This window comes from Microcaecilia unicolor, chromosome 1 (assembly GCF_901765095.1).
Source record: "Microcaecilia unicolor chromosome 1, aMicUni1.1, whole genome shotgun sequence".
In the NCBI taxonomy this organism is placed as follows: domain Eukaryota; kingdom Metazoa; phylum Chordata; class Amphibia; order Gymnophiona; family Siphonopidae; genus Microcaecilia; species Microcaecilia unicolor.
The window spans coordinates 407,478,946-407,494,890 of NC_044031.1; the positions used below are offsets into that span (position 1 = coordinate 407,478,946).

Below are 15,945 nucleotides of genomic sequence, written 5' to 3' on the forward strand. Positions count from 1 at the left end.
CCTGCTGTCCTGTGAGCTGCACACAGCTTCTGAAAAATAAAGATATAACACTGTAGTGGTAGCTGTAATCAGGGGCAGCCCAAGGCAAGGATGAGATTGCACCTCCCCCTCCCAGTCAAACATCTTTCCACAATCTCTCTGACAACTCTCCCCCTCCTCCGGCCATGGTCTGGTATCTTCCTCCCCTTCCTTCCTCAACCCTCCCTCCCCGAGCCTACCTTCTTTATTTTGTTGTTGTTGTTTTCAAAAGTCAGCGGTTGCAGCAATCCCCATACGCTGCCCCGGCGATGGCATCTCTTATGACCTGTGGCCCACCTCTGAGGAAACAGGAAGTTATGTTAGAGAGGCAGCCCGCAGTACAGAGGAGACACCGGTGCCAGTGGCAGGGCAGTGTACGGGGATCACTGCCAGTGCTGACTTTTGAAAAACAAAAAAAGAAGGTAGACTGGGGAGTGGAGTTGAGAAAGGAAGGTGGGAAAGATGCCGCTTGCTGTAATCACTGCTTGCTTGGGTAGGGGGGAGGACTGGCTTGCATATGTCAATCTAAGGAAGATACGGAGCGATCAGAGGATGAGGATTGAAACATTGTTAGCAGAACTGAAGACATGGTAAGTGAGTGATTGGAGAAAAAAGGAGAGCTTGATTGAGACCAGGGATAAAAGGGGGTTTTGAGACACAGGAAGACAGGAGATAGGGGAGGAGGGATTTGAGAGAGTGAGAGTAGTGGGAGAGGAATGGAAGAATGAAAGAGATTAGTATTCAAATAACATTATTGGCATGACAGTTTTGACATGTATTACCAAACTAAGGAGTCCTTTTACAAAACTGCAGCAAAAAGTAACCTTAGTGCGCTCTTACATGGGTCTAAGGCCATTTATACCATGGCTATAAAAACCCCGTGTTAAGGGCTCCTGCGTTATCCTTACATTAATTAGATAGTATGTGGTAGTAGAAGTGTTAACTGGTTAGCGCAGTAATGCTCACTCTCTGGCCCTGTCATGTCCGCTCAACAACAAAAAAAAAAAATTAGAGCGCACATGTGGCAAAACTAATGCAGAATTCTTTAGTGCATCCCATGTTAAGCCATTTTTGCTTTTTTAGGTGAGCTTTAGTGCCTAATGCAGCTTAGTCAAACTGCCCATAATACAGCCCCTAATACATTTACCCCCAGACTCTATATATTTATTTATTTATTTAGATTTTGCTCACACCTTTTTCAGTAGTAGTTCAAGGTGAGTTACATTCAGGTATACTGGATATTTCTATGTCCCAGGAGGGCTCACAATCTAAGTTTGTACCGCAGGCAATGGAGGGTTAAGTGACTTGCCCAAGATCACAAGGAGCAGCAGCGGGATTTTGACCCGGCACCTCTGGATTGAAAGACCGGTACTCCAACCACTAGGCCACTCCTCCACTGCATATGGTGCACAGAAGTGGGTGGACAAATTTGGGCGTGTGCCCAATTAGCACGCAAAATTTAATCTAACAAACCAATTAGCAATGATAATTGGTCATGAATTGGCAGTAGTTAGAATTTACACGCACATCTTGCTAGGCGCTATTCTATAAAAATGTGCATGTAAATTCATGTGCGTGGATCTGGATGGAGCCATGGGAGAGGCACGAGTGGGGGTCATGGGCATTCCAAGAATTTGCGCGCACTGTTACAGAATATGCCTGATCACCTAATTTATGCACAGGGTTTCAGTTGATGATCCTCACACCTAAAATTTAGGTTTTCAGCGCCATATGTGGGATTTGATCCTTAGGGCATAATTTTTAAAATTCTTTTTCCATGTGTAAAGCTTGTTTTATATATACAAAATACCTTTTTGTAAAATTGTGCAACTGTGTATGCTGCATCACTGAAAGAGTTTGCATTCTTTTATGTACCAACCAACAAAAAGGAGTAAGGAAACAAAATTGAGGAATCCAAAGCTGAATGATGTAAAAAAATTCTATTCTATTGTTTCCAAAGTACTGCAAACGTACAATCAAAGGACTCAACACGGCCGTGTTGCGGTAGGCGTGCCTTCCTGAGGACAGGGGCATAGCTATGGGGGGCCATGGGGGCCTGAGCCCCCGCAAATTTCATCTGGGTCCCTGGTTTGGCTGGCGGAGGCCGAAGCCGCCTTCAACGCCTGTCTCCGTGCAGTCGCATTCCTGACCTGCCCTGCTCTTCTTTCTTCTTGCTCCTCCTGTCCTGTGCACGCTGACGATCCTTCTCAGTTTCACGTAAAGGAGTGTCAGCGTGCACAGGACAGGAGGAGCAAGAAGGTCAGGAACGCAGCTGCGCTGGAGACCAGCGCTGAAGAAGGCTTTGGCTGGCGGGGGATGGGGACCCCTGCCAGCAAAGGTATTTGCGAGGCGGGGGGGGGGGGGGGGTGCGAGGAGGCGGTGGCGGGGGGAAGTGAGGTGAAGCAAGAGGTGGCGGGGTGGCACTCAAAATGTGCCCCCAACCTCGGGCTCTGGCCCCCTCCCACCGTAAGGTCTGGCTACGCCCCTGATCAGGAGCCCTTGATATACACAGTACACTAAGTGTAGCAGTCACAAAGGTGACACATACAATACATATCAAACCAAACTGCAGGTTTTGTTTCCTCGCTCCTTTTTGTTGATTTTTATGTGTTCGTGAGGACTGGAGTTTCTCCTTCTTTTTTGTGTGATTCTTTTATGTACACCATGCATAGCTATTCCTAGGGGAATAGTTTAGGTGAAGTGGAAGCAGAGCTACGAGGTACACATGTATTTTATAAAATATGCAGGTAGATACATAGAATACACAAACACGTTTTTGCTTTTAGAGCAAGTGTAAATGTATGCAAGAGTATTTGTATACTGTTAGGGATAACTCTGAGGGCCTGTTTTATCAGAGAACATTGGCCTCTGTGTTGCCTTTATAAAATGGGTTTAAAATAGACACCACTTTTGGACTTTGTACCTAGGCATCCTGTTGTAAGATTACCCCAGATATGGGTAATTTCATTATATGTCACCAAAGTGAAATGTCCAAAAATTGTGGCTATTTTATGCTTAGTCTGTAAAAGCAATAGAAGCTCCATTTTGCCTTTACAAAATAGGCTTTCAGAGGTATTTTTAATATTGCACAAATGCTCTCACTCAAATTCTTGCTCTGAAGGTGTAAGTGTGTGCATGGATCTTAGATATACATACATGTATTTTATGAAATGTGTGTACACTACAGTTCTGTCCCAACTCTGGCCAAACTATGCTCCTGAGAAGTGGAGGCATAGCCTAGTGGTTAGTGCAGTGGACTTTTGGACTTTGATCCTGGGGAACTGGGTTCAATTCCCACTACAGTTCCTTGTGACTCTGGGCAAGTCACTTAACCCTCCATTGCCTCAGGTACAAATACCTGTACAAACTATGTAAACTGGTTTGAATGTAGTTGCAAAAACCACAGAAAGGTGGTATATCAAGTCCCATTCCCTTTTCTCTATCTATAGATACTGTACATACATATTCAGACAGTTTTATAAGTGATATTTTCTGCATCTAAAAGTTACTTTACATACTTAAAGTGCTTTACATACTTAAAGTGCCTCATACAATTATCCCTTTATGGGGCAAAATAAAAACAGTAATATACAAAATAGCAATAGTAAAATAAAATTAGTGTTCAGAGTAGAGGAGTAGCCCAATGGTTGAAGAAGTAGGCCGAGAACCAGGGGTCCCAGTTCAAATCCCACTGCAGCTCGTGATCTTGGCCAAGTCACGTAACCCTCTACTGGCTCAGGTACAAACATAGCGGTCCTTTTACTAAGGTGTGCTAATGGATTTAGTGCACGCTAAATGATAAGAAACCCATTTTATACCTATGGACTTCTTAGCATTTAGCACACCTTAATAAATGGACCCCTCCTTGGGTAGAAAAATACCTACTGTACCCAAATGTACACCACTTCTATAGCCTCCAGGTTTGTAGGTAGTATACAAGAAATAAGAGAGAAGAGCAAGGACAATTCACAGGCTCTGATGCTGGTCTGAGAGATCAAAACTGGTGGGAACAGAGTAAGAGAGAGAAAGCATTGGCTCCATTTGGAGGAGAGAAAGGGGAGAGGGACCTCAAATGTGAGGCCCCCAGCTACTGGGCATTTTGGTTTTGTGGTCTTAGTCTGTGAACGAATGGCTACCCCTGGGCATGCAGTCTAACATTGTGATGAAGTATTTGTACCCCACCACAGAATGTTTTGGCCAAGGGAGGAACAGTCAGATAGAGCCAGGGAAGTCTGGGGCAAATTACAGTACATAAGATAGGGAAGGAGAAAGGAAAGTAGAGAAAAGGTGTCCCTGAGTGGAGTTATGGGAGAGGGAGGGAACAGACTTCATCTCCATTTGAGGGATTGCCTTAAAGTTAACAGGACAGAAGTAAAGAGGATCCAATCATCAAGATGCTGAAAACCTGGATGTGGAGGTGTGGGTAAAGCTGTCCTTGAAAAAGAGCAAAGGGAAAATACCTGTGGAGTTTCTGGAGGTAGAGAACTTTGGATACTGACTGGACATAATTTAGGGCTTCCAGCCAGAAATATAATGAGAACTCAGTTATGTTTTGTTTTATTTGTACTGTGTGCTAAGTAACCCCAAAACACAAGGACCAAGAATAGAGAGAGTAATTTGCCATCCTGGGACACAGGCTGTTTTAATTGGACAGGAATAGAGTGGCTGCATGCATCCAGAGAATTGGGCGGCAGGCGCTGCCAGTGACAAATGTGTAGATAGTCTGATATTGACAGTGACAAATATTTAGAGGAAAAGCATTGCTATAAGATTGTTCTATATAGCATATTATATCCTACAGTATTTTAAGCAGCAAAATCTGAGGTTTGAGTTTTTTTTCTTAAACATATGTAAAAGAAATCTAGACTCCTTCTAAGATTGTTAAAAAGTTTAGTATAAGATTGTGTAAACAGCTATTTCTATACATACGCCCCCTCATTGCATAGCTTCCTTTCAGTTGAAAGAGGCTCACCCCCATGCGTTTATGCCACGGAGGTATTTAAACGTTTATATCATATTTTCCCTCTCCTGTTTTTCTTCCAAAGTACAAATAGTAGAGAAGTAGAGAGAAGCAGAAAGTAGAGAAGTAGAGTACACAGAAGTAGAGAGATTGTGGATGCTTTTCAAAGTGCTCTGCTCAGACAAATGGTGACGGAACCCACGAGGGAGGGAGTGATGCTGGGTCTGGTGCTCACAAATAGGGAAAGTGTGTCTAATGTCCGAGTGGGTACCCTTGTGGGCAGCAGTGACCATCAAACAGTTTGGTTTGATATAACAGCTGAAGTGGAGGGCAGCCACTCAAAACTCAAAGACCTGGATTTCAAACATGCTGACTTTAGTAAAATGGCGGAATACCCGAAGAAAGAGCTGTTGAGCTGGGAGAACATACGAGAAGTGGAAAGGCAGTGGTCCAGGCTGAAAGACGCTAGAAATATGGCTATAAACCTTTATCTAAGGAGAGTAAATAAAAGCAAGAGAAATAGGAAACCGATATGGTTCTCCAAACAAGTGGCTGAGAAAATAAAAGGCTAAAGAGTTTGCGTTCATGAAATGCAGAAAAACTCAAGAAGAGGAACACCGGATGAAACTGAAAGACGCTAAGAGAGATATACATCTGGCGAAAGCGCAAGCAGAAGAACAAATGGCTAGAAATGTAAGGGGGGGGGGGGGGCGCGACAGAAAATTTTTCAGGTATATTAATGAAAGGAGGAAGACTAAAAATGAAATTGTGAGACTGAAAGATGCTGCAAACCACTATATGGAGAAAGATGAAGAAAAAACAAATGTGCTACACAAATATTTCTGTTCTGTTTTCATGGAAGAAAATCCTGGAGAAGGACCACGATTGACTGGCAAAAGTATATATGAGAATGGAGCAGATATAGCAGATATAGTTATGAACAACTTGAAAAACTGAAGGTGGACAAAGCCATGGGACCGGATGGGAACCATCTCAGGATATTGAGGGAACTCAGACAGGTTCTGGGTGGTCCTCTTAAAGATTTGTTTAATAAATCCTTGGAGACAGGGGAGGTTCCTTGAGATTGAAGAAGAGCGGATGTGGTCCCTCTTCACAAAAGTGGTGACAGAGAAGAAGCTGCAAACTACAGACCGATAAGCCTCACTTCGGTTATTGGAAAAGTAATGGAAGCGATGCTGAAGTAAAGATTAGTGAATTTCCTGGAATTCAGTAAGTTGCAATATCCAAGACAGCATGATTTTACCAAAGGTAAATCGTGCCAAACGAATTTCATTGAATTCTTTGACTGGGTGACCAGAAAATTGGATTGAGGATGTGCGATAGATATTATCTACTTAGATTTCAACAAAGCCTTTCACACAGTTCCTCATAGGGAGGCTCTTGAATAAACGTGACATGCTGAAGTTAGGACCCAAAGTGGTGAACTGGTTGATGGACAGATGCCAGAGGGTGGTGGTTAATGAAATTCACTCGGAGGAGGGAAAGATGAGTAGTGGAGTGCCTCAAGGATTGGTGCTGGAGCCAATTCTGTTCAATATACTTGTGAGTGACATTGCCGAAGGGTTATAAAGTAAAGTTTGACTTTTTGCAGATGATATCAAGAGTTGTAACAGAGTGGACACCCTGAGGGAGTGAAAAACATGAAAAAGGATCTGCAGATCTAGAAGAATGGTCTAATATTGAAATTCAATGCAAAGAAGTGCAAAGCGATGCACTTAGGGAGTAGAAATCCAAGGGAGATGAATGTGTTAGGCAGGGAGAGGGATCTTGGGGTGATAGTATCTGAGGATCTGAAGGCGACGAAGCGGTGTGACAAGGTGGTGGCTGTAACCAGAAGGATGCTAGGCTGTATAGAGAGTTGATGTTCCTGTACTACAAGTCATTGGTGAGGCCCCACCTGGAGTATTGTGTTCAGTTTTGGAGGCCATATCTTGCTAAGGATGTAAAACAACTTGAAATGGTGCAAAGAAAAGCTACAAAAATGGTATGGGATTTGCATTACAAGATGTGCGAGGAGAGACTTACTGACCTGAACATGTATACCCTGGAGGAAAGGAAAAACAGGGTTGATATGATACAGTCATTCATATATTTGAAAGGTATTAATCCACAAACCTTTTCCAGAAACCAGAAGGTGGTAGAACTAGAGGACTTGAACTAAAATTGAAGGGGGAAAGACTCGGAGAAAAATATCAGGAAGTATTTTTTCACCGAGAGGGTGGTGGATACTTGGAATGCTCTCCCGCGGGAGGTGGTGGAGATGAAAATGATAACGTAGTTAAAAAAATGCATGGGATAAACACGAAGGAATCCTGTTCAGAAGGAATGGATCCACAGAAGCTTAGCGGAGATTGGGTGGCGGTAATTGGGAAGTAAAGCTAGTGCTGGGCAGACTTCTACGGTCTGTGCCTGAAAATGGCAAGGACAAATCAAGGTCAGGTATACATATAAAGTAGCACATACAATGTTTATCTTGTTGGGCATACTGGATGGACTGTACATGACTTTATTTGCTGTCATCTACTATATTGTTATATTAAGATCATTAAGTCTGTCCCCATACACTTTATGATGAAGACCACTGACCATTTTAGTAGCTTCCCTCTGGACTGATTCCATCCTGTTTATATTTTTTGAAGGTGCGGTCTCCAGAATTGTATACAGCGTTCTGAATGAGGTCTCACCAGAGTGTTATACAGGGTCATCATCACCTACTGGCCTTTCCTCTCCCTATGCACCCAAGCATCCTTCTAGCTTTCATCGTTACGTTTTCTAAGTGTTTGGCACCATAAAATCATCACATATGATCACACTCAAGTCCTGCTCCTCTTTTTACTGTTTGTGTAGAGCTATTCAATGCTTCATTTACCTGAGGGCTTTGATCATCCAGCCCCAACAATTCTAGTTTAAAGCCCTCTTCAGCTGGTTAGTCAGTCTGCTGCTGAGGACACTTCTTTGATAGATGGATGCCTTCTCTGCTCAGCAGTCCTTGGAAAATCTGCATACTCAACGAGTTTCACATACATATGCCTCAAAATCTGGAACACAATATCGAGAATCCTAAAATGTACGACCAATTACATAACTTTTTGAAAACACCTGAAAGCCTACTTCTTCAGATAATCTTTCTTCAAACGTCCCGCACAGATTAACTAACCAACAATGCAACACTCCATGGAACTCGACCACCAACAGAAAAACAATGACACATGCCAACTACTAATGATAATGCTACATGTCCAACCATATTAACTGCAAGCCACATTGAACCGACAACCTGATTGGAAAATTTGGGGTACAAATGCATAAATAAATAAAATGGTTCAGGAAGCCACATGATATGTAAAATTTGTTCTTTGTGGAAGTGTACATACAGTGGGGGAAATAAGTATTTGATCCTTTGCTGATTTTGTAAGTTTGCCCACTGACAAAGACATGAGCAGCCCATAATTGAAGGGTAGGTTATTGGTAACAGTGAGAGATAGCACATCACAAATTAAATCCGGAAAATCACATTGTGGAAAGTATATGAATTTATTTGCATTCTGCAGAGGGAAATAAGTATTTGATCCCCCACCAACCAGTAAGAGATCTGGCCCCTACAGACCAGGTAGATGCTCCAAATCAACTCGTTACCTGCATGACAGACAGCTGTCGGCAATGGTCACCTGTATGAAAGACACCTGTCCACAGACTCAGTGAATCAGTCAGACTCTAACCTCTACAAAATGGCCAAGAGCAAGGAGCTGTCTAAGGATGTCAGGGACAAGATCATACACCTGCACAAGGCTGGAATGGGCTACAAAACCATCAGTAAGACGCTGGGCGAGAAGGAGACAACTGTTGGTGCCATAGTAAGAAAATGGAAGAAGTACAAAATGACTGTCAATCGACAAAGATCTGGGGCTCCACGCAAAATCTCACCTCGTGGGGTATCCTTGATCATGAGGAAGGTTAGAAATCAGCCTACAACTACAAGGGGGGAACTTGTCAATGATCTCAAGGCAGCTGGGACCACTGTCACCACGAAAACCATTGGTAACACATTACGACATAACGGATTGCAATCCTGCAGTGCCCGCAAGGTCCCCCTGCTCCGGAAGGCACATGTGACGGCCCGTCTGAAGTTTGCCAGTGAACACCTGGATGATGCCGAGAGTGATTGGGAGAAGGTGCTGTGGTCAGATGAGACAAAAATTGAGCTCTTTGGCATGAACTCAACTCGCCGTGTTTGGAGGAAGAGAAATGCTGCCTATGACCCAAAGAACACCGTCCCCACTGTCAAGCATGGAGGTGGAAATGTTATGTTTTGGGGGTGTTTCTCTGCTAAGGGCACAGGACTACTTCACCGCATCAATGGGAGAATGGATGGGGCCATGTACCGTACAATTCTGAGTGACAACCTCCTTCCCTCCGCCAGGGCCTTAAAAATGGGTCGTGGCTGGGTCTTCCAGCACGACAATGACCCAAAACATACAGCCAAGGCAACAAAGGAGTGGCTCAGGAAGAAGCACATTAGGGTCATGGAGTGGCCTAGCCAGTCACCAGACCTTAATCCCATTGAAAACTTATGGAGGGAGCTGAAGCTGCGAGTTGCCAAGCGACAGCCCAGAACTCTTAATGATTTAGAGATGATCTGCAAAGAGGAGTGGACCAAAATTCCTCCTGACATGTGTGCAAACCTCATCATCAACTACAGAAGACGTCTGACCGCTGTGCTTGCCAACAAGGGTTTTGCCACCAAGTATTAGGTCTTGTTTGCCAGAGGGATTAAATACTTATTTCCCTCTGCAGAATGCAAATAAATTCATATACTTTCCACAATGTGATTTTCCGGATTTAATTTGTGATGTGCTATCTCTCACTGTTACCAATAACCTACCCTTCAATTATGGGCTGCTCATGTCTTTGTCAGTGGGCAAACTTACAAAATCAGCAAGGGATCAAATACTTATTTCCCCCACTGTATATTCAATAAAATAAAGATTAAAAAATAACGCTCATCATTCTAAGAACAGATTTGAGATAAAACAGTATTTTAAAAATAGCGCCAGTCCCTCTGACACAATGATCTCTCTTACTTGCCCCTTTTACATGCCTCTCTTACTTGTGGATCATAACTGATAGTGTTGCCTGCCTGGGCCATTGGGTATTAACATCAAAGTAATCCGACAGTTTGATTTGCCGACAGTTTGATATGCCTCCTGGTTTGTTAGCATGAAAGTGCAAGCATTCAGTTCTGGTCACCATATCTCAAAAAAGATATAGTGGAATTAGAAAAGGTTCAAAGAAGAGTGACCAAAATGATAAAGGGGGTGGAACTCCTCTCGTATGAATAAAGGCTAAAGAGGTTAGGGCTCTTCAACTTGGAAAAGAGACAGATGAGGGGAGATATGATTGAGGTCTGCAAAATCCTGAGCGGTGTAGAACAAGTAGAAGTAAATCAATTTTTTTTTACTTGTTCCAAAAGTACAAAGACTAGGGGACACTCGAAGTTACATGGAAATAATTTTAGGTTTCAACAGTTTTTATTAATGAAGCACAAAAATGGTGTTTACATAATGTAAATGTCTCTACAATCAATCAACACACACCAAGTACTGAAATTGTACGATATTACTCATCTCCATTAATCTTTTAACTTTATCCTCCCCCTTTGTACTATTAACTAACATTTAATCAACATGATCTATTAACAGCAATTTCCCAACTACCCTTCCCCCCCATCCTTCCCTTCTACCAATTGACACCATATGTTCAAATGCTTGACCCCCAAAATGTAACCACCTTCAGGTGTCAGCTGTGCATTCACAAAGCCTTGAATTAAGATCAAACCATAATGTGTGAATTTACTCCCCTCGGCAAGAGAGCCAGGGGGCCTGTGGTCTGATGGCCCTCCTACCCCTCCCCGGAAGATGTCCATATCATGCTGGGGAAGGGCTAATATAACTCCAAATAGACTTCCCCCCCGTACTACCCCCCCCCCCCCAACCCCCCCCCCCCCCCCCCCCCCCGCCTTGGTCTGCTCTACTGTCTTTCCAATTCCTAAAAGGTGGTAGCAAAAGGACTCTATTCCCATTTAGTTTCCATTAGTTGCCGAGGGAAGCGTGGACAATGCTCCGAGTTTATTAATAATATGACTCCTCGCCCTATGGGACAAGGTGTTAATATATCCTTCCCAGGTAAGGAAAAAATTGCTTTGTGTCCGGGGGTTAAGCAGAGAGTCCTGGAGCTCCATCGTAAGCAAGTCATGTAAGCGATTCCTCCATTGCCAAAAGGAGGGGTTCAGTTCTTGTGTCCAGTTAACAAGTATGCACTTCATGCCCACCAAAAAAGCCTTATGGGCCATTATATTCTGGTATTTCGTACCCCCCTCTACTGGAGCGTGGCAACCCAACAGAATACTCGTAGGCTGCTGATTAACCGTTTTCCCTCCTATTCTTTCTAAATATTTAACTATCCTGGTCCAGAAGGCTGTTATAGCTGAGCACTTCCAAAAAGCATGGTAGAAGTTATTGTCCGGCGCACCACAGCGTCTACATTGGGCAGATTCTATGTATCCCATCTGACACAGTCGAGACTGAGAGGTATATGCCCTGTATATCACTCTGACCTGGCATTCTCGAAGGTTTGCGTTTTGCGTCCATTCCAGGACTCCCCTCCAACCCTTCAACAAATCTCCCGGGGTGATCCCTCTTTGTGTGTCTGCTGACTACTTTGCTGCCACTCGTGTGAGATCACCCTGTGGCCTAGCCAGTAACAGCCTTTTATGTAATATGGATATCGAGATAGGATCCTCTGATATCATCTCAAATAAGTCCCCCATCTTAGTGGTCAGATCAACACCAAGTGCATCTCGGGGGAGTGAAGCTATATGATGTCTAAGCTGTTCGTATGCAAAACATACCCCCCAATCTGCTAGGTCTAGGTTTAATTCGGCCATTGTTTTAAGATTACCACTGGGCTCCAACCAATAATGTATAAGTACATTATCCCCTTCTCCCCAGGATCTCACTATAGGATTTTCATCCCCTGGGCGGAACGCCTCATTCCCTAGGAGGGGTAGTAATCTACTACATCCAGGATCAAAGGACCACAGCCTAGCCAAGTCCTTCCATATGGCCTTTAAGGGCCACACCAATACACTAGTCCGCAACCTTGTAGGTAGGTCCTTCAGTGCCCCATGTAAGACATACATCAGGTTTAAGGGGCTACACCTTGCTTTTTCTATCTCCAATGGGGTATAATCCTCCCTCTGCAGATACCAGTCCCCCAAGTGGCGCAGTAAACATGCTACATTATAGCGTTTAATGTCCGGCATTCCCATCCCCCCATTTCTCCAAGGCCTCACCAGTTGTGAAAATCGTATCTGGGGTCGTTTCCCAGCCCACAAAAATTTTGAAAGCAGTTTTTGTAAAGATCTCACATCCTGGTGCTTGAGATACAATGGGATTGTCTGTAAAAAGTATAGCCATTTAGGGAAAAGCACCATATTAAACAAGGAGATGCGGCCCACCAACGATATCGGTAGCCCTGCCCATCTTCCCAGTATTCTCTTGGTGTCTTCTAGCAAGTATTCTACATTAGCACTATATAGCAGCTTGGGGTCCTTGGTGAGCTGGATCCCTAGATATTTAAACGCATCCCCCACTCTTTTAAGTGGACAACATAGACTTTCCCACTGCTCCTCTCTCATGTGAAGTGTCATAACCTCAGATTTGTCTAGATTGAGACGAAAACCAGAGTAATCCCCAAATTCAGCAAAAATGTCCAGTAGGGACAGTAAGGACACCTGGGGGTCCTGTATTATAGTCAAGAGGTCATCTGCAAAGGCCGAGATCTTAAAGGAAGTTTGCTGTATCTGTACCCCTCTCACCTCCCTCATATTCTGGATTTCTCTTATAAGAGGGTCAAGCACCAACACAAAAAGAAGGGGCGAGAGGGGACATCCCTGTCGGGTACCCCTGGCGATCCTGAATGTTTCAGAAGCCTGCCCGTTTACCCATACCTCCGCAACAGGTCCTTGGTACAGCGTTTCTATGGCATGTAGGAAAAACCCTTCCATCCCAAATGCCCTCAGGGAGGCAAACATGAAGTCCCAGTTAACCCGATCAAATGCCTTTTCGGCATCAAAACTAATTATTAAGGCCGGGGTTGGTGATTCATGTAGGCTTTCCAACGCTCCTAAAATCTGTCTCATATTTCGAGCTACTGATCTTTCTCGTACAAAGCTCACCTGAGACTCCTCCACTATCTCTGGCAGGATCCGCGCCAGTCTGTTTGCCATAATCTTTGCCAGTAATTTTGTTTCAAAAGGAAGCAAAGAGATAGGTCTATATGAACTGGCTAAAAGTGGGTCGCGGCCTGGTTTTAACAAGACTATGATTTGTGCCTTCCTTAAAGACTCTGGTAAACCCCCCATCTCTATACACTTATTGAAAACCTCTGTCAAGCAGGGTACAATATCCGAGCTAAGGAGCTTATAAAACTCAGAGGAGAGTCCATCCACTCCTGGAGACTTATGCAATGGGCTGGCACGTATACCCCAGCTCACCTCGTCCTCTGTTATTAATCTATTAAGGCTACTTTGTTGTATCTCTGTGATCTGGGGCAGTGATTGTCCTGCTAAATAACACTCGGCTTGGAGCCCCTGATCCTCTGGAGGGGAATATAAAGCCTCATAAAACTGCCGGAATACTTCATTCACTCCCTCCAGAGTATGCTGAGTACCCCCCTGTGTATCTCTGATTTGTGACACATATCTGGAGCCACCCACTTGCTGTAACAGTCGTGTCATCAATTTCCCTTGCTTATTTGCATGTTTGTATAACTGATAACGATAATAAAAATTTGATTTTTTAGCTTTGGCATGTATTAACTGGTTCAAAGATGACTGAGCTTCTAATAGTCTTGATTTATTGAAGGGCGTTGGGTTAGTTCCAAATCTCTGGCGTGCTTGCCCCACTACCTTCCCCATCCTGACTATCTCTGCCTCTCTAGATCTTTTCTTATAGGAATGGTATGAAATTATGGCTCCTCTCAGCACGGCCTTGGCCGCTTCCCAAAATAATATCGGGTCTAAATGATAACTATTCCCATTAAACTCTGAGTATTCTTTCCACTGGGATTGTATATAGGAGGCAAATTGTGGGTCGTAGAACAGTTCTGTGGGAAATCGCCACCTAGGCTTCTGGGTTCTATCCCCATCACACCCAATTGTGATCCACACAAAAGCGTGGTCTGAGACCTGTGTTGGCCCTATCTCTGCCTGTTGTAACCAAGGAATCCTACTTGCCGAAACCAGGATATAGTCAATTCGGGATAGTGTATCATGCGCCCTAGATAAATGGGTATAGTCCCTCTCTCCCGGATGGTACAGGCGCCATGCATCAACTAGATCTAACATAGAGCACAGCCGTGGGACTCCCTTTGTCAAGTTCACTGGCCCTACTCTAGAGGCTCCAGTACTATCCAGTAATGGGTCATAGACTGAGTTAAAATCTCCCCCCATAATCATAGGCATCTGATCAAAGGAGTGCACATGTCTCACCAGGGTCTGATAGAACCTCCTGTCATATTGGTTTGGTGCATATACATTAATTAGTAAGAAAGGGTGATTATTTACATGGGCTTCTAAGAAAACATATCTTCCTAGCGGGTCCACAATTACTCGTTTTTTTGTAATATGAAGCCCTTCGCGGAATAAAATAATAACTCTCGCCTTTCTATTTGGTGACGGGCTTTCCACGTAGTCTCCCACCCACCATTTACACAACTTCTTGTGTTCTATTGCTGTTAGGTGTGTCTCCTGTAGCATTGCTATATGTGCCTTCTGTCTATTTAAAGTCTGTAAAATCTTACTCCTTTTGATTGGGGAGGAAATACCCCCCACATTCCAAGATATTAGCTTAACCATAACCTATCCTAATTGGCTCACATATGTTATTAAACCTATAATAAAGAGAAAGGTGTCCCAGCCTACACCTCCCTCTGCTTCTTTGTATACTCTCGACACTTCCTAATTGTCTTCTCCTACCCCATTTACATGCCATGTTCAAACAGACCCGCTCCCCACCCCCCTCCCTTCCCCCCCCATGAACTCCCTCCCCCCCCCCTCCAATCTTTAAACCCTTGAGTTCCAACAGAGAACTCATCACATATAGTGTCCTTTCCCCCTCTATTTCAATTTACCATCTGCTCCATGGGGCGGACCCCATCATGTAGTATTTATGCCTGTCTCCATTTATTGAGACCGGGTGTTTACCTTGTGCCCCTCTGTCCAATTATTCCCTTGAGACAAAAGTTTAGGTATGGAGATATAGTCTCTAATCATACTTAACAGTCTTCTAGTCCATGTCTCAAAGTCTCTTTCAACTCACATGCCCCGTCAAAGACTTTCTTCTGTAAGACGCCATCTTTTCAACATCAGGTTGCAGGTTCCTGTGCAATACTCTTAAGGAATTCTTTAGCTGCAGCCACCTCTTCAAAGAGTTTCTCTCCCCCCTCGTACTGCACTTTCAGTTTGGCAGGATATATCAGTGCAAACCTGATTTTTTTCTCATGTAGAGCCGCACACACGGGCGCAAACTCCTTCCGCGCCGCTGCTACACGTGCTGAATAGTCCTGGAAGCAAAGGATCCGTTGGCCTTCACAACGAAGCTCTCCTCCTGCCCTTACAGCCTGCAAAATCGCCTGTTTGTGGCCATAGTGGAGAATCTTCATTATCACCGCCCGCGGCCTCGCCGCGCCTTGGCGCTTCGGCCCCAACCGATGTGCTCTCTCGATGCGCAGCGGGCCCGGCAGATTATTCAATTTTAATGTGCTCTGAAGCCAAGTTTCTAGGAAACTGCCCAGCTCTGAGTCCTTTATATGTTCCGGGAGCCCAATTAGTCGTAAATTATTACGACGAGACCTGTTCTCTAAGTCGTCTAGTTTGTTTTCTAGTT

General features: G+C 44.1%; 1 protein-coding gene across 2 annotated transcripts in view; it reads left to right on the forward strand.

Annotated features, from left to right (window-relative positions):
* The window catches only part of DCDC2 (doublecortin domain containing 2), a 342,131-nt gene that overhangs the window by 143,200 nt on the left and 182,986 nt on the right, over positions 1-15,945 (forward strand). The gene's annotated exons all lie outside the window — the stretch shown is intronic.